Here is a 24,101-nt window from a genome sequence, read left to right as displayed (position 1 = left end):
GAATGTTTTCCGACCCCAGCTGTGTTCAGGGGGCTGCTCTAAGATCAGGAGCTGTTCGTTACAGCTCCTGCTTAGAGGATGAGCTCACACCTGCGCTCATCAGCCTCATCTGCAGCGACGCCAAAAGACATCTCTGTAGACTAAGCACCTGCACCGCCTGATGTCAAAAGACAGTGGGCGGTCGGGAAGGAGTTAATAAAAAATGCCCCCTAAAAAAATTATAATGCCCCTTTAATGCCCCCATACAGTGTAATAATAATAATAACATTTAATAATATAGTATATTACAACCCCTTCAAGGACCCATTATTTTGTACTCTAATTGTGGCCACATTATTATGCCCCCTGTAGTACCCCTACTCAGTATAATGTCCGCCTAGTGGCCCCCACACAGTATAGTGTCCCCATGTAGATTTTGCCATGCAGCCTCCCTGTAGACAGTGCCATAATCCCCCACCTCCTCCCTGTAGATCGTGCCATACAGCCCCCCCCACCTCCCCCTTGTAGACAGTGCCATACAGTCCCCCACCTCCCTCTTGTAGACAGTGCCGCCAAACAAAAACAAAAATTGTACTCACCTAGGCCCCATTCCCACAACGAACTGAGCTGCTCCATGACGGGAACCTTGCGTAGGCCAGCGTGATCCTGTAGCCTAGTACAGAGTTTCCCACCCTTTTCGGACTTGAGGCAGCACTGGAAAAATACAATTTCCTCAGGGCACCCCTACCAAAAATTGTTTAGAAAAAGACAGAAAATGGCTAAAAACAAGCACTATACTCGTAGGGTATGTTCAAACAGCGTTTATTATGATGCAAAAAAAATCTGCCTCAAAATTCCTTCAGGAAATGACAGCGTTGTTTGACCTTTTTTTTGTGTTTTTTCTTAAGCCGTTGAAGCTAATGCAAAAGACGCATGAACAAAAGCTCCAAACAGGTGACGCACGTATTTTCTGCCTCCTATTAATTTCAAATGGAGGTCAGAGGCAGAAACCACTTGAAGACCATCAGCCCCCCACTCACAGTAAAATTACCATCAACCCGCCACTCACAGTAAAATGACCATCAGCCCCCCCACTCACAGTAAAATGACCATCAGCCCACCACAAACAGATTCCCCCTGTAGGTAGTGCCACACAGCCCCTTATAGGTAGCGCCACACAGCCCCTTGTAGGTAGCGCCACACAACCCCTTGTAGGTAGCGTCACACAGCCCCTTGAAGGTAGCACCACACAGCCCCCTTGTAGGTAGCGCCACACAGCCCCCTTGTAGGTAGCGCCACACAGCTCCCTTGTATATAGCGCCACACAGCCCCTTGTAGATAGCGCCACACAGCCCCTATGTTGGTAGTGCCACACAACCCCCTTGTAGATAGCACCACACAGCCCCCTTGTAGAGAGCGCCACACAGCCCCCTTGTAGGGAGCGCCACACAGCCCCCTGGTAGGGAGTGCCACACAGCCCCCTGGTAGGGAGTGCCACACAGCCCCCAGGTAGGGAGTACCACACAGCACCCTGGTAGGGAGTGCCACACAGCCCCCTGGTATGGAGTGCCACACAGCCCACAGCCCCCTTGTAAGTAGTGCCACAGCCCACAGCCCCTTGTAGGTAGTGCCACACAGCCCCCTTGTAGGTATTGACACACAGCCCACAGGTCCCTTGTAGATAGCAACCCCCCCTTCCTGTAGAGAGCGCCACTGAAGCTCCCTGAAGGGAGGATGTGGATTCCGCTCCTGGAGCGCTCCTTGATGTCTCTGTCAATATATGGACAGTACAGGCCGGACCCGGCAGAATGCTCTGGGGGGAGGCCACCATGATCAGGGAAGTAGGCAGGGAAGGAGTTAAGGGAGTTAGGAGGGGTGGTTAGGAGGGAGTGGGGGTGGTTAGTGGGGCGAGGCTAGGTTATTTAAGGGTGGGCAGAGAGGAAGGACACAATTAAACTGAGTACAGGAAAGCTTGTCCCGCCCTCCCTCCCTAAATGTTTTGTTTCGTCTGTGTATTGGCAATTTTGTTATTTCGCTTTGTTGCTCGTTGTTTTTGTTTTTCTCACAGGTACCTGAGGATGCTGGGGAGCGGTTTTGCGATGTCGCAGCAGTAGTATGGTGGATTGGGGGTCCTTGGAGTTGGTGGTAAATTACTGTGGGGGAGGGATTCATCGGGGGTATGGTCCCTCCCTAATTTATTATGGTTGGTAGTCTGGTCAATTTGGGCTCCTGCTGGGTGGTGTCCCGGGGAGTGGTTGCGGTTTAGGTCAGCCAACTGCAGGTATGACGGTGCCCCTGAACCAGTAGGGTGATGGCTGGGAGTAAAAGTATGATGCAGGTGGGCTGTTTGGTGACAGACTTTTGTAGCTCCAAGGACTCCCCTTCCATTGTTATTCTTATTTGTAAATTGTTGTTCATTATATTTGTTTGTAAATAAAATGGCTGCTGTGGCCGAATTTATCCAACCCAAGTGTTCGAGTTTTATTATAGGGACGGGGGTTGGTAGGGGGCATGGCCACTAATGGGGGGAATGGAATTGGTTAAAGTAACATGACCCTTATAGGAGTGTAAGCACTCTACAGTCCCCTGAACAAAGTCTCATCAGGGGAAACTCCTGAAGCGGAATCCCTGTCTACAGCGTTGCCGACTCTGTGACTGGGGATTCCACTCCAGGGGAAGCTTCTGTCATCTGTGTCCATTTATGGACAGTGACGTTATTCTGTCCAGGAGCAGAATCCCTGGCCACATGGGGATTCCGCTTCTACAGGGAGCTACAGTGGCGCTAGTAGATAGCAGAGCAGGTAGATACCTCTCTGCTCTGCTATAGGGCCATGGCTACTGCTGTAGCAGCCACAGCGGCTTCTAGCAGCGCTGCTGCCCTTATGCCCGGTGTCGCCGCTAGCAGCCGCCATGGCTGCTACAGCGGTAGCGCCGGCCACTGAGTGAAGAAGCGCCCGGGCAGAACAGCGACTGCTGAGTTGCCGGGCCCGGGCGCTTCTGAAACAAGCAGGGGAAGGGAGCCAGCGCAGTGCCCCCTTCCACCTGCTGGAGTGATGCGCCCTGTGCGAAGGCACAGGTCGTACACCCCTAAGGCCGACCCTGGTCATGTGACATATCTTCTACAATGGATGGCCTATATACTGGTTTGTGTAGTCTGTTTACATAAGCCCAATGACAAGTCAAACACTAATTACACAAAATACTGTTGCTGCTTTTGAGTGGGTTAGTTCTTGATTTTGGTATTAAAGGGTTTTTCTCATGAAGAAAACCCCTGTCCATATGCTTATTAAGGCATATGGATATGATAGATGGGGGTTCCCCATTTAGGACCCAGCCAGAGTGGAGAACAGCTAGCAAAGAGAAGCTTCCATTCTGAAGGACTTGATTTGTCCATGTATTACATGATTGGCCATTCACTTGAATGGCTGGCATGTAATACTACATTTTTCCTACTGCGGCCGCTGCAGGAGAACTTTATGGCCAGCTGCTTCTTCCCCTGGAGATACCGACAAGCTGGGTTTCTGAGGCCAAATCCGCGCTTATTAGCTCATGACGGAGTTGGCTTCATTTTAAAAAGAGGTTGTACTCATGACAAAGCTGCTTTAAATATATTTTAACCAAATTCTTGGCACTTAATGGTTAACACTACAGAATATATGAGTACAGAATGAATGCAGGTACATCTGATAGAGGAAGCGCAGGACGGGTGCCCATTTTTACACTCAGCAACCACATATTCTTCCCATCTCTCACTTTCCAAAAGTAACAATCATTATTCCTCCCTATCTGATAAAGTACAGAGATATAAACATTGAAATGCATTCAGTCTACTTAAAACATTTTAATGCAATACATTAGTGTCTGCATTTCTTTGCTTTATGACTCAGTGTTCATTGTTTGTGCTGTTCATTGTCAATGTAATGTATCCCTTATGCTATATAATGTTAAAAAGAACAGAGCACAAGCAGAAATTAAAAGTAGTGGCTACAAGAAAAAATTTGAAAGAGCACACAATAAGAAAGTGTGCAGAAAAGTTGACATTCTCACTCCAAAAAATGTATTTACAGTGTGTGTGTGTGTGTGTGTGTGTGTGTGTGTGTGTGTGTATATATGTGTAAATTGAGTATAATACAGGGTGGGGCAAAGATTAGTTAGGGTAAGCCATACGGAGCGGCCCTGGCATGGTTGTGATATGGCCAACAACCGCACCATGTTCGGCGCGGCTGTCAAACACCGTGTCAATGGCTGCGCTTTAGGGAAATTTTACCCGCAAAATCGTGAAGCCATAATGGGTGTACTAATTAATAACCACACAATTTTGCAGGTAAAGGGACGTTTTACCCGCAATAATGTGCAGCCTTTAACAGGGTGTTTGACAGCCGCGCCGAACATGGTGCGGTTGTTGGCCATATCACAGTTCCACACCTGTCCACATGTTGTGTGTGGTATTTCAGCATTGCCCTATTTACGTCAATAGAACTGAGCTGCAATACCAGACACAACCCATGAACAAGTGCGGTGATGTTTCTGAAACAAATCAGACATCATTTTCAAATCCTGGACTACCCCTTTAACAAGACTTTACAAATATTCAAGTGTTAATCAAAACAAGCACTCAAAATACTAGAGAGACCTAAAAATAATAATACAGCCAAAGAATTAGGCCTAGTTCACACTAAGCCTTTTGCAGGCAAAAAAAAAAAATCTGCCTCAGAAACACAGGCAAAAATCGCAGCAGTAAACGCTCAAAACTAGAGTAGGATTTTTTCTGCATCCCACTGAATTCAATGGGAGGTCTGAGTTGGAAACCGTCGTGGTTTCCATGTCAAAATCAGCGCCAAAAAACTTGAACTGACCTTTACATTTTACAGGTGTATAGAGGGAAAAGATTCATTGAATTGCAATTAAACAATCTACAGTATTTAACGTATTTCTGGAAGAAATTTCCTTTTTTTTTTTTTTTTTTTTTTTTTTAAATAATAGATAATAATGCTCATAGTCATAATAACAATTTATTCAATCACATTTTTTACATTTTATTTTATTTGTTTGCTAAAAGTGCATATATTAAGAAAATGAAAAGAGAATTAACGCTGATTCACCTGAGATCGCCTTGTGTAAGGAATAAATGGCTGGTTGGCTGATTTTTGAAAGCTCAGATTTAAAGTCATTTGAAATAAAGCATTTTGTTGCATTTGATTTTCTTTTTTCAGTTCTCTATTGTAAACAGGTGATGCTCTCAGTATTTTTATGCAGGGATTACTTCCAACTATAATTGAATGCCCTGTCCATCGGTTATTGCTCTACATACGCTGTGGTCCATGAGTGGGTTTCAATGAGCTGTATGTGTACAATGAGCAAGAGCCAAATGTACCAAGCCGCGGGCTACAAAGCTGGCACATGTCTTAGAGCAGTGTTTCTCATAACTATGTCAGCCACAGTGCACCCTTACATTGCTGGGCACGGCATCAGAGCCACATTGCTCCTATTACAGATCCAGCCACAGCTCTAATACTCCAATATTACAATGCCACATACAGTGCTCTCACAACAGAGCTAACCGTAGGTCTTCCATAATACAAAACAAAGCACAGTACCATAAGAGCTAGTCACAGTGCCTCCATTATAATGGCAGCTACAGTACCCTCATATCAGAACCCTTCAACAGATGCTAACAAGTGTGCTATTGCTGCATATGGGACAAACACAAACAGAGCAATATTGGTGCAGTACTATGTTTGTAAATTGCAGAATGAGACAACAATAAGGGTCCGTAAAGCAGCGCAGGTTTCTATATAATTCGGGGACTAGTGGTCACCTCCTTCATTAATAATATACAATATTGTAGTCGCGTGATGTAGTGACATTTTGCATACCCACGACTCTAAAAAACATTTACTTCTGCTAGTGAGTCATTATTTAGCTGTTATAATATCTGTCCAAACAAGTATTTCACTCATAATAGCGATATATACTGATAAACTGTCATATTCGCTAATACGCTGATCTTATAAAAGGCACTTTCCATTGAACTAAAAAGTGTAAACATTGACAAAATGAATCATCTCCTAGTTACAAGTCTCTTTTACTTGCTGCTGGGATGCCCCCTTGAAAAGTGACCCCCCCACCCCTTAAAAAGTCATACTTACGACATTACTCACAAAGCAGATAGTGGTTTCCAGACAGGGTGGAAAATAATTGTTTAACATTTTTGATAATGCAAGCCATACAGCTTAAATTTTCCACCATTTATAGGTTTAGCTAGAGCTGTTTATGTAGTACAATGAGATATGGCAAAGGTTATTGCCATTCGTTAGAAGTGTTTGACAAGTGCTGTATAGAAGTCAAGATTTCTTCCATAGATGAAGTCTAGTAAATTTATATTACAGATCTTCATGTGGAAAGACATGTTCTCTAGCTTTCTCCAGTCTAATAGCATAATACAGGCTTGCAAGACACGGATCAAAAATATGCAAGCCTAAGAAATAAAGAAATATATTTAATTACTAGGTTTTATACATAGGTAAGTGGTGATTACTAGATATTTCAGAAAAATTAATAGTGTCTCTCTATATGCAGGTCATATGACTAAGTGGAAACTACAATTACAAAACATTAAAATGAAGATAATTATAATTATTAATAACAAAATAAAAAGAAAAAATACAGGAACAATAATTATTAGCATCATAATTGTCATCCACATATGGCATAACATAACCATAAAGTTAAATGATAAAATTCGGTCTGCCTGCAATATCCTCTAGAGGAAGCTTAGGTGCTTAAAGTTTATTCTCAACTTAATCATTTATGGTATATCTATGGGAGAATATGAGGGGTGTCCGTGGCTCTCGTCATTTTTTTGTATGACCGTTACAGAAATAATTGGTCAAGCGGACTTGGCTTTTCCGTAACTTCCATAGAAATTAATGGAGAGAGCCACGCACATGATCGGCCACCTCTCCATTCATCCTCCACCTGGATGTGGAGGCTGGTGACCCCCGTTCTTGGTATAGGTTTGAGTACCGCATCTATTAGACATTTATGACATACCCTATGAATATGTTATAAATGTTTAAGTTGGGAATACTCCCTTAATGAATACCGGTTTATCATTGATCTCAACAGGAGTTTTATAAATCTATTTGCAGTAAGCTCCCCCTAGTAGTGGCTGCAGGCAGCAACAATCTTCTCTGTAGAGAAGCAGGAGATTTGGATCTCTGCTACAGAGACATAACGGAGCGTCAACCATTATTAAAGTGTAGCTAAACGTTTGACAAACTTCTGACATGTCATAGTGACATGTCAGAAGTTTGGATTGGTGGGGGTGCGAGCACTGAGAGCACCAACAATCGCTAGAACAAAGCAGCTGAAGCGCTCTCGTGTGAGCACTCCGCTGCTTCGTGTCTGGTCGGCTTTTTCCGGAAATAAATGTATCGGAGTACAGACTCAATAGAAAGTCTATGAGCCCGTACTCCGATACATCGGCTTTCCGGAAAAAGCAGAGCAGACACGAAGCGGCTGAGCGCTCACATGAGTGCTTCAGCTGTTTTGTTCTAGCAATTGGTGGGGGTCCTAGTGCTCGGACCCCCACCAATCCAACTTCTGACATGTCACTATGACATGTCAGAAGTTTGTCAAACGTTTAGCTACACTTTAAGGTATGTTATGAAATTAATGAACACAGAATTTCAAAATGTTGTTCAAAAGTCACTCACATGAAATAGTTGTTATCTAATAGAATATTGTGTTCTTTTTTTTAATTTATTTAGTCTTGTTATATAATTCATCATAAAATAAACAAAAGGCGGTGGTGTATGTCTGTATGTGAGAAGTGATATGAAGGCGAGTGTGAAAGAGACAATAGTGGGTGAATACTGTGAGGAGGTTGAAACCTTGTGGGTGGAACTAGAAAGGGAGGTAAACACTGAAAAAATTACTTTTGGTGTAATCTATAGACCCCCCAATATAACTGAGGAGATGGAAGGTCAGCTATATAAACAGATGGAGCGGGCTGCACAGGCGGGTACTGTAGTGATAATGGGAGATTTTAATTTCCGGGATATTAATTGGTGTCATGGTTCGGCTTCAACTGCAAAGGGGAGACATTTCCTCAACCTATTGCAGGAAAATTTTATGGGCCAGTTTGTGGAAGACCCGACTAGAGGTGAAGCTCTGTTGGATCTGGTCATTTCTAATAATGCAGATCTTGTTGGGAATGTCAATGTTCGTGAAAACCTTGGTAACAGTGATCACAATATAGTTAAATTTTACCTATACTGTAAAAAACAAACGCTGGGAGGGCAAAAACATTTAATTTTAAGAAAGCCAATTTCCCCAGGATGAGGGCTGCAATTCAGGATATAGACTGGGAAGAACTAATGTCAAATAATGGGACAAATGATAAATGGGTGATTTTCAAATCTACTTTGGGTAATTATAGTGCAAAATTTATTCCTATAGGTAACAAGTGTAAACGACTAAAATTAAATCCCACATGGCTTACACCTTTTGTGAAAGAGGCAATACATGACAAAAAAAGGGCATTTAAAAAATACAAATCTGAGGGTACATCTGCAGTCTTTGTAAAATATAAAGAGCTTAATAAAATCTGTAAAAATGTAATAAAATTAGCAAAAATACAAAATGAAAGGCAGGTGGCCAAGGATAGTAAAACAAATCCCCAAAAATTCTTCAAGTAGATAAATGCTAAAAAGCCAAGGTCTGAACATGTAGGACCCCTAGATAGTGGTAATGGGGAGTTGGTCACAGGGGATCAAGAGAAGGCAGAGTTACTAAATGGGTTCTTTAGCTCTGTATATACAACTGAAGAAAGAGCAGCTGATGTAGCTGGTGCCAGTGCTGTTAATATATAAGGTTGATATACTGAATTGGATGAATTTAGAGATGGTCCAAGCTATATTAAATAAATAAATGTGCACAAGGCTCCGGGACCAGATGGGTTACACCCTAGAATTCTTAAAGAGCTTAGTTCAGTTATTTCTGTCCCCCTTTTCATAATATTCAGAATCTCTAGTGACTGGAATAGTGCCAAGGGACTGGCGCAGGGCAAATGTGGTGCCTATTTTCAAAAAGGGCTCTATGTCTTCCCCGGGTAATTATAGACCAGTAAGCTTAACATCCATCGTGGGGAAAATGTTTGAGGGGCTATTGAGGGACTATATACAGGATTATGTGACAAAAAAATAGTATTATAAGTGACAGCCAGCACGGTTTTACTAAGGACAGAAGTTGTCAAACTAACCTAATCTGTTTTTATGAAGAGGTGAGCAGAAGCCTAGACAGAGGGGCCGCTGTGGATATAGTGTTTTTGGACTTTGCAAAGGCATTTGACACTGTCCCCCATAGACGCCTAGTGGGTAAATTAAGGACTATAGGTTTAGAAAATATAGTTTGTAATTGGATTGAGGATTGGCTCAAGGACCGTATCCAGAGAGTTGTGGTCAATGATTCCTACTCTGAATGGTCCCCGGTAATAAGTGGTGTACCCCAGGGTTCAGTGCTGGGACCACTATTATTCAACTTATTTATTAATGATATAGAGGATGGGATTAATAGCACTATTTCTATTTTTGCAGATTACACCAAGCTATGTAATATAGTTCAGTCTATGGAAGATGTTCGTGAATTGCAAGCAGATTTAAACAAACTAAGTGTTTGGGCATCCAGTTGGCAAATGAAGTTTAATGTAGATAAATGTAAAGTTATGCATCTGGGTACCAACAATCTGCATGCATCATATGTCCTAGGGGGAGCCACACTGGCGGATTCACTTGTTGAGAAGGATCTGGGTGTACTTGTAAATCATAAACTAAATAACAGCATGCAGTGTCAATCAGCTGCTTCAAAGGCCAGCAGGATATTGTCGTGTATTAAAAGAGGCATGGACTCGCCGGACAGGGATGTAATATTACCACTTTACAAAGCATTAGTGAGGCCTCATCTAGAATATGCAGTTCAGTTCTGGGCTCCAGTTCATAGAAAGGATGCCCTGGAGTTGGAAAAAATACAAAGAAGAGCAACGAAGCTAATTAGGGGCATGGAGAATCTAAGTTATGAGGAAAGATTAAAAGAATTAAACCTATTTAGCCTTGAAAAAAGACGACTAAGGGGGGACATGATTAACTTATATAAATATATTAATGGCACATACAAAAAATATGGTGAAATCCTGTTCCATGTAAAACCCCCTCAAAAAACAAGGGGGCACTCCCTCCGTCTGGAGAAAAAAAGGTTCAACCTGCAGAGGCGACAAGCCTTCTTTACTGTGAGAACTGTGAATCTATGGAATAGCCTACCGCAGGAGCTGGTCACAGCAGGGACAGTAGATGGCTTTAAAAAAAGGGTTAGATAATTTCCTAGAACAAAAAAGTATTAGCTCCTATGTGTAAAAATGTTTCCCTTCCCTTTTCCCGTCCCTTGGTGAACTTGATGGACATGTGTCTTTTTTTCAGCCGTACTAACTATGTAACTACGTAACTACCGTGTTTCCCCGATAGTAGGACACCCCCGATTGTAAGACGTATCGGGGGTTTCAGGGGGGTCGGCTAATATAAGCCGTACCCCGAAAGTAAGACATATGTCTTACTTTCGGGGAAACATGGGGGTATTGCCGCCTCCTGCCCACTTGCGCGCCGCCCCCCTCTCCATACGTCTCCATCAGCGGCAGGAGCACGGCTGTTATACACAGCCTGGCTCCTGCTGCAAGTTTAACCCATTAAATGCCGCTGTCAATAGTGACAGCGGCATTTAATGTTTTTGACAGAGGGGGGAGCTCCCTCTGTCACCCGATCGGCGCCCCCGCAAACAAATCGCGGGTCGCCGTTGGGTTTCCATGACAGCCGGGGGTCTAACAAAGACCCCCAGGTCTGCCTTCAGCATCTGCCTGTTAGGCGATGCCGGAGGCATGACCTAATAGGTTGCCTGTCAGTTTTACACTGACAGGCAATAATGCTTCGGTATACTAAGTATACCAAAGCATTATATATGCGATCGGCACATCGCATAGTGAAGTACCCTGGTGGGACTAAAAAAAAAAATGTAAAACAGTTAAATAAAGTTTGTGAAAAATAAATAAATAATAATTCGACAATTTTTTTCCAATATAAGACATACCCCGAAAGTAAGACATAGTGGGGCTTTTGGGGATAAAAAGAAAGTAAGACACTGTCTTACTTTCGGGGAAACACGGTATGTAACTACGTATATGTCAGTTCACAATAGAATGTGAAGAAGTTAAATCTATCTAATTATCTACCAAACTCTGGACAGCAAGTTAAATAATTGTAAATATATTGTCCTTTCAAATATACCCTTTAAACTGTAATCAAAGAACTTGGACATCTCTTCCTATATTATATAAATATATATAAAATGTACAGGTCCTTTACCTGGGGTATCTTCCAATATATATTATTGGATAATATAATCTGGGTGTTTTGTTTTTTTGTAGGATTGAGCTGGTAACACACAGACTTGAAATTGGAGATGGACTCCTAAAAGCATTACTCTACTTAAGGTTCAATTTGGCTATGTTCCCGCTTGAGGTAATGAAGTAATTTTCTATAATATGGAAGAAAAAAACAGTGAAATAACAAACAACTCAGAAGGCAAACAGTGCACAAAAAGTACAAAAAAGAAGCAAACTTAATCTTTGGGTATATTTTGTGTTTAAATGAACATTTGATATGAAAAGGAATGGTTGTTAGTTCTACACAACAAATATATGTTGCTGAAAATCCCTCAAAAATTAAAAGATACCCTACCTCAATGTCACCACCCTATTTTGTTATTCTATTTAGGGACATATTCTGTCATGCATGATTGATTTAATAACACACCCAGAGATCAGCTATTCTGTAACACCAAACTGTGCCAGTATTCACAACTGGTAAAAACGTTTGTTACTTCATTTATTTCAGGAATCTAAATATTTTTCATTCCATGCCATCAGTATTTGACATACGGTCACAATTGATGGACAGTAATGAGCAACACAAGTCACCGTTAGGACGGAAACTGCTAGACCTCTAGTAAAATTCCAATTGACTCTGTAAGGCTCTGGTCATATCACATTCTATGGTCCAAGTTTGACGTATAGCCTGGGAAACCCTCCCGACAAATACAATAAACATAGGCTGTGATGGATGCCCAAACAGTGGCATCCGTCAGCCATGAACTATAATGGTATCCATTTAACCGATACGACATGAACTCTCAATACCCTTTTACATGATGTATCTATTTAAAGGATACCATTATAGCCTATGGATGACAGAGGCCACTGCCAGGCATCCGTTTAACGCATCCTTCACCCATTGACTATAATGGCATCCATTTGATGAATACGTAATGAAAAGCTATTGTAAAGCTTATGACGTACCAACCAAAGGCTACAATGTAAAAAAAAAAACATACATTTAACATATACTTTTTTACTAGACTCTGTGGGATGGAATATTGTGGTCTACTATGCTATTCCATACGTTTAGTCTTTGTGGTGTATTGATGTATACTGGCTAGATGGAGGCCTGGACACTTGTTTGGCTTCTGTCTGACAATGGAGCCCAATGAACACATTTAGCATGTATGTCGAGAGCTTTCCCAACGTACACGCTAAACTTAAACAAAAATGTGATGTGAACAGGGCCTTATACTAAACAATGTGAAAGTCATCTTGCTGAATACATTATGTGCTCGAAAGAAAAGCCTACAATGATATGTAACAGTTACATAGTAATACAGTAAGGTACATTATAAATGCAGCAAATATATTTTTGTAGGTACAGTATACCTATAGACATCATAGAAGCTGCAGGGGCTGTCTTTGTTATATGTATGTTCCTAAAAGGGTACTCCAGGACTGTAACATTGATGGCATATTCTTAGAATCCTTGATGGCCAATCCATCAAATATTTGACCAAGGCTGTGGCCCCTTCACTTTGTTGGTCGGCAGAGGTCCTGCCTTAGGTCAGTCCCAAACCGATCAAACATTGATGGCCTAGCTTAAGTTTAAATGTTAAAAACACTGGTATATTACATAGTTACATAGTTACATAGTTAGTACGGCTGAAAAAAGACACATGTCCATCAAGTTCAACCAAGGGACGGGAAAAGGGATGGAAAAAATTTCTACACATAGGAGCTAATATTTTTTTGTTCTAGGAAATTATCTAACCCTTTTTTAAAGCCATCTACTGTCCCTGCTGTGACTAGCTCCTGTGGTAGGCTATTCCATAGATTAAAATACAAAAATAGAGAGGTATATGTATACTCTCGAAGGCAGTCTTGCCATCTAAGGTCGAATCAGTCCTCAATATATCAAATCTAAAAATGCAAAAAAAAGTCCTTGGTAATATATTTATTATCTGGTGGGAACTAAATATATGTTATTGTGGAAGAGGCCTGGTACAGGAGGGTAAATACAGGAAAGACTCGTGATTAATGTCATCCATGTTTCAGTATCCTGTAGATTTAAAAGACAGATAAAATGAAGGCTGCAGCTATTAAACATGGGAAACACATCATGAATTACAGATCTTTGTACATTTACTGCTCTAAATTAGTTAACATTATGGGCTTGAAAATCTACACGTCTTTTCCATCTACTGATTTACATTGGGGGTTTTTTCTGTTCTCTAGCACAAATAAAATGTAATTGAAACATATCAGTATTTATACTCCAGAGATAGTGCTTTGTATCGCTATATAGAGATGGCAACTAAATTGCAATCTCTATTTAATGCAGTAAGAAGGAAGCGAAGAAGGAACATACATCTTAACAAGATGTGGGCTGGATATCAGACATATATATGCTGTACTTGTAAGGTGACAATGCATTATACAAAGTGAACTACAGAACAATGATTGACAGAGACATAAAAGTTTAATTTTTGCCTGGACACATTGTTTGCCTGGACACATTTAAATTTGTCACTTGCATTTAGATAATCATTCCGTTATGTACAACTGCCATTTTTGGCATGTCCCACACTCGTAAATGTGTAACTAATGGATAATAAGAATAGTGGTGAAGTCAGTGGTGAAGATCTGTAGAAACCTTACACAATACCCTTTAAATGGTGGAATCACGGAAACATATATGGCAGATAATAGATGTCTTTGATCCAGGTAACACTTTTATACATACGATTCGACATAAGATAAGTTGTAAGGTATCGTATACCAATAATAAATAAGGCTCATCACTTGGTAGTATTCCTTTTGTTAAAAAGTGTTTACCGGCAATTAGATAAGCCAGAAGTTTTAAAAACTTTTTCAATCCTTTGTACCATCCAGCCCATTCCATTTCCCGTTGGTCACACACCATTAAAGGAGAGAGAAAAAGTACTATGCACACCAATACGGAGTTATTTATCCAAACAAATAATTTATTTATTTATAGCCAGTGACAGTGCGACGTTTCGGTCAATACCATGACCTTCCTCAGGCACTTTCGTCAATGCTTAATCCTGCGTGGATGGCGCTGTAAGCTTGGCGGGTAACCGCTATAGTGTGGTGCTGCGATACGCCAGAAGTTTTTAAAACTTTTTCAATCCCTTGAACCATCCAGCCCATTCCATTTCCCATTGGTCACACACCATTAAAGGGGTATTCTAGTTTCAGCAATTTAAGGTTATTCTTTGTGTAATCAAAAGCTATACAATTCATCAATATACTTTCTCTATAATTTCCCTGCGATTTCCAAGATCTCTGCTTGTTGTTATTCAGTAGCAGCCTTCATTGTTTAGCCTTAGGGATGATTCAGACAAACGTTGAATACGTCCGTGTGACGGCCGTTAAAACAGCGTCCGTCACACGGACGAATGTATTTCAATGGGGCCGTTCACACGGCCGTTGTTTCAACAGACCGTATGAAGGGTCTGTTGAAAAATAGAACGTGTCTTTTTTTCTTCCGTTTTCATGGATCCCTCCATACGCGGGCAACGCGGACGTGAAAAACTATTGTTTTTTATATCTGAGTTTCCCCACGTTGGTCTGAATAAGCCCTTAGTGGATAAATTCTGTCCATGGTTATGTGATGGACACACAGGTGTACGGCTCGTTACAAGACACTGCTCTAGTATACATACTGTAACGAGCTATGCACATGTGTGTCCATCACATGACCAGGACACATTTTTATCCACCGGAAGTAAACAATAAAGGTTTTTATTGAATTGCAACAAGCAGAGATCTAGAAAATTGACTCGGAAAGTGTATTGGAAAATTGTATAACTTTTCATCATACAAATAACCGTTATTTGCTGAGGAAATAAAGAAATGACAGAGGAAGCATGTTTGGCTGATTCTGTATCTCACTTGCTCTTGGTGGTAGATAAATAAGCACAAAAAGTTTAATTTTGTAAACGTTTTTTGTTGACAAAAATAGGGCAGTTTGTACGTGAGGTGCGCCAAATTTACAAATTGTTTGCCTGGACACATTTAAATTTGTCACTTCCATTTAGATAATCATTCCGTTATGTACAACTGGCATTTTTGGCATGTCCCACACTCGTAAATGTGTAACTAATGGATAATAAGAATAGTGGTGAAGTCAGTGGTGAAGATCTGTAGAAACCTTACACAATACCCTTTAAATGGTGGAATCACGGAAACATATATGGCAGATAATAGATGTCTTTGAGAGCCAACAGTAATGCAGCCTGTGATTTACCCAACATTTATTTTAACACCTATACAAATATACACAGAAAATCAGCCAGTAAGGGTATGCCCAGACGTGGCGGAGTTCTGCATACACTGTCCGCATCAATGATTCAGATTCTGTTGCGGCTTTGCCTAAAATGGGCATTAAATTGATGCGGACTAGCCATTGCATATTGAGGGGAAGAGGGCTTCCCTTCTCTCTATCAGTGCAGGATAGAGAGAAGGAACAGCCCTTTCCCTAGTAAAAGAAAAATAAATTCATACTTACCCGGCCGTTGTCTTGGTGTCGCGTCCCTCTCTTGACATCCAGCCCGACCTCCCTGGATGACGCGGCAGTCCATGTGACCGCTGCAGCCTGTGATTGGCCTGTGATTGGCTGCAGCCGTCACTTGGACTGAAACGTCATCCTGGGAAGCCGGACTGGAGGAAGAAACAGGGAGTTCTCGGTAAGTATGAACTTCTATTTTTTTTACAGGTTGATGTATATTGTGATCGGAACTCACTGTCCAGGGTGCTGAAACAGTTACTGCCGATCGTTTAACTCTTTCAGCACCCTGGACAGTGACTATTTACTGATGTCGCCTAGCAACGCTACCGTAATTATGGGTGCACACACGTAGTCACCCATAATTATGGGAAAGCCCCATTGACTTCCTCAGTCTGGCTGTAGACCTAGAAATACATAGGTCCAGCCAGAATGAAGAACTATCATGTTAGTAAAACCAATACGCTCCGCAGCACACATAACATCTGCGGACTTCATTGCGGAATTTTGACTCTCCATTGAAGTTCCGCAATGAGTCCGCAAGAAGTCCGCTACACGTCCGCAACAGTCAGTGTATGCTGCGGACACCAAATTCCGCACCGCAGCCTATGCTCCGCAGCGGAATTCTCCGCAACGTGTAAACGAACCCAACTAAAAAGCTGTGGAAAGCAATGGAGAAACGTGCACGCTGCGGATTTCCGCTGCGGACTGTCCACAGCGGAATTCCAGAGCAATTCCGCCACGTCTGGTCATGCCCTAAAGGTATCACAAATCTTTATTATGCATAAGTATACATAAAAAGTACCACATCAAGATAAAAGCTAACATACAAGCATTACCCACGATAAGCGAAGCCCCTCACAGTGTTCGTCCAAACCTGCAAGATATCCCCGGTAACAGAGTATGACATAGTGAAGTGGTAAACTATTGACTAGTGAAAAAGTGGGTAAGAAACCCACATTATTGTAATTATAGCATACTCAAAACATGAGTAAAAAGAGGCCTTCAGACCAGATCAGTGAGGAATTTCCGACCCCTACACGTGTTTCACACGGCGCTTCTTCCATCATGCCATTATTACAATAATAATAATATAAAAAGCCGTTCCGACACATAAGAAGACATAAGTATTATAAATGGCACATGGTCGGTGGGGGGCCCTGTTACTGATTTTGTGTTTCAAGGCCTAAGAGCACAGAATTACACCTCTGTCTGCTTGATGCAAATTGTTCCATTATATTAGCATTAAAAATAATGCCCCTGCACCTCTCTTGACAACCAGCAATGAAGACAGAGGTGACATGTTTTCTTTTTCTGACTGACGTGAGGTCCATTGGTCACGGGGACCTGTTTGATCTAGTCACATGACTGCAATGACACATAGCGCTGTACGCTGCATGTGTCTAGTTCTAGCCTATTGGACGTTGTGTCCCCCATGGATACATATTTTTTTATTAATCTCAGGGTTTTAGTTTATTTCTGTTAAGCCAGGTTTAGCAAGTTTTCTACTTTGAATGTAAATTGATTTAATTTCTTAAATTATAGCTAAAATATATAGCTCTAATAGCTTTGTGCTGATAGGTTTGCAGTTTGTGCACTGAATACTGAATGATATATAGGGCAGCAGCACCGCATACCAGATATGATTGATAAATTTAATAATATCTGTACTTTTTTTTCTATTAAAGAACACACATTTACAATTTGAGAAAAATAAAATAGTTTCCCTCTGTTTTGTAGGTCAGAGAGTTACTCGGCTTCAGCTAAATATATCCAGTGTAATAAAATGCAGTGTTGGGATGCCAGCAAATATGTGTGAAACCACAAATGGATCATTCGGAGTTTGCCGTGATTCAGATACACACTATTAGGGTATGTGCACACGGCGGGGGTCCGTAACGGCTGAAATTACGGGGATGTTTCAGCCTGAAAACATCCCCGTAATTTCAGCCGTACCGGCATGTGCAGGCGCTTGAACGCCGCGTCAATTACGGCCGTAATTAGCGCTGCTATTCATTGGAGTCAATGAATAGCGGCTCCAATTACGGCCAAAGAAGTGACAGGTCACTTCTTTGACGCGGGCGTCTATTTACGCGCCGTCATTTGACAGCGGCGCGTAAATATACGCCTCGTGTGAACAGACAAACGTCTGCCCATTGCTTTCAATGGGCAGATGTTTGTCAGCGCTATTGAGGCGCTATTTTCAGACGTAATTCGGGGCAAAAACGCCCGAATTACGTCCGTAAATAGGCCGTGTGAACATACCCTTACACTTTCTTTCAATGTTTTACTCTGTATTGCCTTTACTACTAGAATATTATTTGCAGCCCCTTGGCAAATGCTAGACATTTAGTTATATGTTTTTGAGACTGTTGTCTTTAGTCCACATGACATTTGCTGTATTACAAGATCAAAAGAGAACAGTTGCTATTGCAGTGCTATGGTGGAAAATATAAAAGAAAACTAAACAAACACAATTTATAATTACAGTATTTACCAGTATGAATGAACTGTTCATTTATAATATATGTTATTCTAGTTTTCTCACTTTGATGAGATAGAAGAGGCAAATGTCTTACTCTAAAGAGCGAGACAGAGCTTTTTAATAAAACCAATATTAGTTTTCTATGTTGCTACACCATAATTTAAAGGTGTTGTAGAGGATTAGAAAATCATATCAGCTTTCTTTCAGAAACAGCGCCACAACTGTCCATAGGTTGTGTCTGTTATTGCAGTTCAGCTCCATTGAAGTGAATAGAGTTTAACTGCAAACATCACACACAACCTTTGAAAAAGTTTTAGAATAAAGCAATCATGTTTTTGCAATTTTCTAAAACCCTGTAAATAGAATCCAACAATTAGGCTTGGTTCACACACAGACTTATCTAGCAGTAAGGCTATGTTCAAACAGGGCAGATACACTGCGTAAAAGCACACAGGGTATCCGCCCTGTGCGGCGCAGGGAATTCTGGCCGAAAAACCGAACCAAATTGTTGTACAGTTTTTTGACCGGAATGTCCACTGCTATTTGTTGCAGGTTTTACCTCCCCATTGAATTCAATGTGGAAAACTCACAACAAATAAACAGCGTTTACGCAAATACAAATGACATGCTGCGAATTAAAAAACCGCAGGTCAATTTCTGAGCGTTTTTTTCCGCTCAGCATTTACGCAGCGTGTGGATGAGATTTGTTCAAATCTCATCCACTTTGCTGCTTCTGTATAAGGGTATTGTTACACGATGAGAGGCATTTACGTGTGAAAAGACAGACTGTTAACAGCTGCCTCGTTTCACACTTAAATGCTCCTCCTCGCATTTTGCGAGCCGTCTGAGACGCTCGTAAATCTTAAGCTGTACTTCATTGAGTTCAATGAAGAACAGCTCAAATTACGTGGCAAAGAAGTGCCCTGCACTTCTTTGCCGAGGCAGTCCATTTACGCGTCGTCGTTTGACAGCAGGTCGTCTGCACAATACGTCGGCAAACCCATTCAAATGAATGGGCAGATGTTTGCCGATGTATTGGAGCCCTATTTTCAGACGTAAAACGAGGCATTATACGCCTCGTTTATGTCTGAAAATAGGTTGTGTGAACCCAGCCTTATGCTGCGGATTTTCCACAACAAAATCATTTGTGGAAAATCTGCAGTATTTACGCTAAAGAGTTTTATTCTGCAGCATGTCAATTGTATTTGCGTAAACGCTGCCTATTTGTAGCGGGTTTTTCCTATTGAATTCAATGGGGAGGTGAAACCCACGACAAATAGCAGTTGTTGCATTTATTGCGACGGAGTCGCAACAGTTCGGTGCGTATTTTTGCCCAAAATTTCCTGCGGCCACCGGGGCGGATACCAGATACCGTGGCCCGGTCCCAAATGAACCGCGGTGGTTAGAGATCACTGCTTTAGAACACAACGCATGAACTCAGACAGTAAGGAATGCACAGTATGAAAGTGCAGCACATATAAATATATAATTGTTAAATATCACATTGTAAATTGTTTAAGCAAAACACATTTTTGCTAAATAATCTTGACATCACTCTTCATTCAGCTGGTAAATGATAGGAATAAAAAGACAAATTGTGGAACAAGAGACAGTTAACATAATCTAAACAAGTATTTACGGCACCACGCGTGCCTTCATACTGGCCAATTTTCCATGATGCTACTGACTTAGAAGCCTTTGATACATGGTGCCAAAAGCCTTTTCATATCTGGAATAGGAAAACAAAAAAGAAGATCTTTCCATAAGTTAAATACAAATCCTTAGTTAACAGGATCCAGATAAAAAGGTAATAGTGGAGGACAAGATTAATAACGCACACCAGCACACGCAGGCCTGGCAGCAGGTTTCCATCAGCAGTAATTCTGAAGTCTGCCCCTTATTCTCAAGCTGCATAGGGAGATTCAAGCAGATGTCGAACAATATTTTACTGTTCAAGTGCAGCCAAACATTCACAAGCATATTTCAGTAATAATTCTTTTTTTAGAGGCAGATACTACACTGCATTTCATAAAAGCCGATTTGTGTAACAGTCGCCTACTCAGATTTGAGCAAGTCGATTATGAGATCTATTCCTGTAATATAACTGTGACAATTATAGAGCAATTATTTTGAAAGAATGGCAATACATGTTTTACTGCAAGCTGTATGTGTAGGAGTGAGACTTAAAGAAACAATAAATTGACATGAAAAAGAGGGAAAAATCATTCCACCACATAATGCACAGCAAAATAAGACACAATTATTTATACTGTAGATAACTGCCGGGGTTCTGACATTCTCGAAAAAAAAAAAAGCTAGCATCTTTTTAGAAGAAGAAACCGAACTATTAATGCCCTGTGTCATTAAAGGGGTTTCCTGGGACTCATAGACTAAATAAAGTTTATTGCATAAAGTGCAATAATAGCTCACACTTTGGACTTAAAGGCCCGTGAGCCTGCTTCATACTCCCCCACCCAACGTGCGCCGTATAGTTACGGGGTCAATGATAGTTTATCCCATACATTAAAGAGGCTCTGTCACCACATTATAAGTGCCCTATCTCCTACATAAGGAGATCGGTGCTATAATGTAGGTGACCGTAATGCTTTTTATTTAGAAAAACTATCTATTTTAAACCACTTTATGAGCGATTTTTAGCTTTATACTAATGAGTTTCTTAATGCCCAAGTGGGCGTGTTTTACTTTAGACCAAGTGGGCGTTGTACAGAGAAGTGTATGACGCTGACCAATCAGTGACCAATCAGCGTCATGCACTTCTCTCCATGAATTTACACTGCACTAGCGATATAGTTATATGCAGCTACATACACAAACACTAACATTACTGTAGTGTCCTGATAATGAATATACATCACTACCAGCCTGAACGTGATGCTTATTCAGAATCCTGACACTTCTGAATCTTTTTGTTAAGGACCTGCCAGGCACAGCTTCTGTGTATACGCCCATAGGTAATCAGTCTGCACCTGCTTCTATGTCTGTGACACTGACTCCATCTTCCACCACTCAGGATGGCAGGCTTAGGAGTGGGAGAGCCTATCACAGCCTGGCCAGACGGAGCTAGCTCCCGCCCTCTGTCTATTTATACCTGCCTTTCCTGTTCCTCCTTGCTTGTGATTCTTCTGTTTGGTTTCCTAGCCCTGCTGCAGCTTCTGTACTATTTGACCCTGCTTCATATGACCCTGGCTTACTGACTACTCTCCTGCTCTGCGTTTGGTACCTCGTACACTCCTGGTTTGACTCGGCTTGTTCACTACTCTCCTGCTCTGCGTTTTGTACCTCGTACACTCCTGGTTTGACTCGGCTCGTTCACCACTCTTGTTGTCCTCGGTGTTGCCGTGGGCAACTGCCCCATTTCCCTTTGCTTCTGTGTACCCTTGTCTGTTTGTCTGTCGTGCACTTATTGAGCGTAGGGACCGTCGCCCAGTTGTACCCCGTCGCCTAGGGTGGGTCGTTGCAAGTAGGCAGGGACTGAGTGGCGGGTAGATTAGGGCTCACTTGTCTGTTTCCCTACCCCCATCATTACACTTTTCTGTGAGATTCCAGCAAGGCAAGCGTAATCTCGTGAGATTACGATGTAACCTGTCATTTCAAACGAGATTACACTTGCCTTGCTGGAATCTCACAGAAAAGATTCAGAAGTGTCAGGATTCTGAATAAACATCACGTCCAGGTAGTTTTTCTAAATAAAAAGCATTACGGTCACCTACATTATAGCACCGATCTCCTTATGTAGGAGATAGGGCACTTATAATGTGGTGACAGAGTCTCCTCAAAGTCAGGAGTAGAGCGGAGTAAAGCATTTTGCTTGATTCGCTGATTCCAGAAAATACAATAGCAGACATGATATAATACTTCTTTTTATAAATTGACCAAAAGCAAATCAACTCTGGCAAATGGATTCAGCTATGGTTTGCTCTATGAAAATCTTCCTTGTTGTGGACATATTTCCATATTTAGTCCAATATTCTTCATGTAGTAAATTGTAAAATGTGAACCCACTACTACCACTATAAAAAAAATGCTCCATACAAATGCAGCAAACGTGAATATTATTATATGCAGGTCCTAACATGGTTTTACCACAATTGTCATAGGTGCCTTTTCTTAATAAACATTTCTAGCAAAATGTCCCTAGACGTGCTTTTACGGATACTTTTAATCCCGCAACCCCCCCCCCCTACTGAAGTCAAATTGGAAAAGCTGCAAAAGTTGTATCAAATCCACAACCACAAACTACATTATATCCTAATAGGCTACTTTTTTGGGTACTACCACCGTAAACTTAGACTGTATATCAAGGAGCAAAAGAAAGAAAATAATGATCAACCAATCATACCACATAAGCTTAGACTACGGCTGGTCCAAACATAATACAACAATATTTTAATAGATTGACAGTTGTTTGCACAAACTAAAGTAGCCAATTCATGGTTAATCTGAGAAATTTGGCTAATTCAGACAATACTTATTTCATTTCTATGGCCAGGTTAAGACTTTTGTCAAGTTTATTTTAAAGAATACCTGTCATTTCTTCTATATACTTGATGTGAACTGTTATCCAAGCTCTTGCTCAGCAATTGGATTACATTCCCCATCCCATGCATTTGTATAACTGGACCATTTTGAGATCTCACTACTATAGTTACAGTATGGACTGCAATATTGTATAGTTATAAGTGAGGCTATAGCTATGTAGTAGATTAGAAAACATAACGTCTTACATATGGAAACAAAAGTAAATTTGTTTTAAAAAATTGATCACTGGCTGATGACATGAAATCAATGGTATGAAGAGATTTTTTTTCTGAGAGCCACATCAAAATACCTAAAGCGTCCATTTTTTTTATATCCCCCAACATAAATATGTAGTACATGTAAGGCTGGACTCATTTTACTAGAAGACACACATCCTCTATATGCAGAATGGTACAGTGGCAAAGAGAAAGCTCTCTAATATAGATAATCAGAAATGTGATAGTATTGTTACAATGTTTGAATAATAGCTTCTGCCATGCCTAACTCAATAGTTGGTAATGGGAAGACCCAAATCAGTATGGTATGCATTATGAGAGAATGAATACAATGAGGTCATACGATGAGAATTCACTGCAAAACCTGGAATCACTTAAAAAACTTTATTTAATACTTTTTGCGGGAGGTATGATAAAATGGTAAAATACATATTCTCTGTGTTGCTATTTTAATACTTTATACAGTAAATTATGGCAAGAAAATATGCAAATGTATTGCTGAAAACTGAAGAATGAATCAAATGAATCCTGCTGACAGACCAGGTCAGGAAAAGAACAAAGAGTAATTTTCTCAGAAACAAAACTGACATGAGCGGGGTTAGGGAGAAACATTTGTATTCAAGAGTAACACACTGACACATGGAAGACTAGAAGGGAAAACTATTGATGTTCTACTTTTAACTACTTACATTTGATTATTTGTTTTATGAACAATTTAAACCAAATATTAGACCAAATTAGACTAAATATTCAGCCAGGGTTTCTAGAGATATGTTTCTGGGAAGTATAGCTTCCATAAGGGCACGGCCAGACGTGGCGGAATTGCTGTGGAATTCCGCTGCGGACAGTCCGCAGTGGAATTCTCCAGCGGCCGTTTTTTACAGTGGTTTCGATACATTTTTAGAC

General features: G+C 41.1%; 1 protein-coding gene and 1 long non-coding RNA gene across 3 annotated transcripts in view; one reads left to right on the top strand and one right to left on the bottom strand.

Annotated features, from left to right (window-relative positions):
* The window catches only part of KCNQ5 (potassium voltage-gated channel subfamily Q member 5), a 660,896-nt gene that overhangs the window by 362,224 nt on the left and 274,571 nt on the right, over positions 1 to 24,101 (bottom strand). The window lies entirely within an intron of this gene.
* LOC142759636 (uncharacterized) overlaps positions 1 to 24,101 on the top strand; it is a 58,798-nt gene that overhangs the window by 13,641 nt on the left and 21,056 nt on the right. Inside the window, exon 2 of the long non-coding RNA XR_012883165.1 lies at positions 11,453 to 11,546. This is a non-coding gene — a long non-coding RNA (uncharacterized LOC142759636). The remainder of the gene's footprint in view (positions 1 to 11,452; positions 11,547 to 24,101) is intronic.

Source organism: Rhinoderma darwinii, chromosome 4 (assembly GCF_050947455.1).
Source record: "Rhinoderma darwinii isolate aRhiDar2 chromosome 4, aRhiDar2.hap1, whole genome shotgun sequence".
Taxonomy (NCBI): Eukaryota; Metazoa; Chordata; class Amphibia; order Anura; family Rhinodermatidae; genus Rhinoderma; species Rhinoderma darwinii.
The sequence above is the reverse complement of the archived record's forward strand: the minus strand, read 5'-3'. Positions and strand labels throughout refer to the sequence as shown.